The sequence below is a fragment of the Protobothrops mucrosquamatus genome, unplaced genomic scaffold (assembly GCF_001527695.2).
Source record: "Protobothrops mucrosquamatus isolate PMUCROS unplaced genomic scaffold, P.Mucros_1.0 scaffold_282, whole genome shotgun sequence".
In the NCBI taxonomy this organism is placed as follows: domain Eukaryota; kingdom Metazoa; phylum Chordata; class Lepidosauria; order Squamata; family Viperidae; genus Protobothrops; species Protobothrops mucrosquamatus.
Window position 1 is genome coordinate 696,852 of NW_015386358.1, and position 2,047 is coordinate 698,898.

Genomic DNA, 2,047 nt, shown 5'->3' on the forward strand with positions numbered 1-2,047 from the left:
ATGCCCGTTGCTGGTTGGCTAACTAGCAACAGGGTCTTGCCAGCCAATGGAATTGTGTGATTACAAGCCAGGGGAATCCCATAAAAGAGGGCTCCCCTGGCCCAGAGAGCCAGTCCGGATTTACCTTATGCCTTGCCAATAAACCAAGAGCTGACTGTCACTCGACTCGTGTCTTACTGCCTGCGCGATCTAACAGTTCCTGCCACCAATTTCTGCTGTGTTACACTCACCGTGCAAAATACAGTTTCTGCCACCAAGACTGCAGATGTGTTTTTTTTTCCCCTGGGATCTTCTAGGACGGTGTTTCTCAACCTTGGAAAATAAAATATATGTAGACTTCAATTCCCAAAATTCTGCAGCCAGTCATGTTGGCTGAAGAATTTTGGGAGTTGAAGTCCATACTTCTGCAAGTTGCTAAGGTTGAGAAATACTGCCATAGGACTTAAACACAGCCTCTCAGCATCTTCAAAGTGCCTTTTCCTGACTCATGAACTGGAGCAAATCTATACAGCCTCCTTGTTCTGGCAGAAGGAAGAGCCGCCAGCATCATCCACTTGCAGCCCAAGGATACTTGAGTTCCCTGCTCTGGAAATCATGTTTCCTTCCTTATCTTACCTCCAGATGTGCAGGTGGATTGAGGCCCATGGGTCTGAAACCGGTTCAGCTAGTTTCCTGTGGGACCACCCCTTTCATCCGCTCTTTGATTCGTTCTCTCACTCCTCTATCGTCTTCTGGTTGTAAGGGAGACTGGAATCCCAGATTCCATACAATTTCCCTTTTTTTTTTAAAGGTTGACCTAGATAATATGAAGTTCTGAAATGGACTAGCTTTCCTGGACTCACTGGAGAAGGGCCTAATGCTGGGAAAGATTGAGGGCAATAGAAGAAGGGGACGACAGAGAATGAGGTGGCCGGATGGAGTCACTGAAGCGGTAGGCGTGAGCTTAAAGGGACTCCAGAAGATGGTAGGGGACAGGAAGGCCTGGAGGAACGTTGTCCATGGGGTCGCAATGGGTCGGACACGACTTCGCAACTAAAAACAACAACAACAAGCCTTCCTGCCTTAAGTGGAAAATTAAAAACAATTTCAGGTAATCCTCAACTCACCACAATTGGGGCCAGAATTTCCATTGCTAAGCAAGACGGCTGTTGAGTTGTGCCCAATTTTATAATTATTAATTTTTTTGCTATGATGGTTAAGCAAATTGTGTAGCCGTTAAGCAAACCTGGCTTCCCCTACTTACTTTGCTTATTGGAAGCCATCTGGGAAGATTCCACGGTGGTCACATGTCCTTGGGAAGCTATCGCCATGCTGGTTGCCAAATTTTAACTGTAAGGATCCTGTAATGATCATAAGTGGAAGGACTGGTTGCAAGTCACTTTTTTCACTGCCGTTGTAATTTCGAATGGTCACTAAACAAATGGTTGTAAGTTGAGGATTATCTTTGTGACCTGCATGTTTTGAGTCTGCCTTGTGGATAATTCTCTTCTCAGCACTGCTTCCAGGGCCCTGGCTTTGTCCTTTCCTCTCCTTCAGTTCTGGAGCAGCTACCCAAAGGCTGCACAAATCTGAAGGATCAAGAGATGTCAGCCAACAGGTGGAAGCACCTTTAATTCTTTGCTGCCATCTGGTGGTCGAAAGTTTAGAGAGGAGCAGAAACAATGTTTTAGGAAAGGGATGAGAAAAAAAAATGCAGGTCATTCTAATTTGAAGAGGCTTTTCACATGGTGGATGACGTTGGGTGGGGCTGGAATTCTAGCCAAGGGTATGTAAGTTAAGGCTGTCTGGAGTGCAGCACAATCACAATGGCAGTACATATAGTCCTTGATTTACAACTGGTCGCTTAAGAATTGCTTGAAGTTATCTTAGATACTCCCACCCCCAAAAGATACTTATGACCCAATTCTGAAGTTCTGACAGCCACCACCCACCACAGTCACCACAGCATTTTGGACTCTCAGCCACTGGCCTGCATTGATAGCTATTTGCAGCATCCCACTGTTACTTGATGCAATTTATTTCAGTGTTTGGAAACTGCTGTTTACTT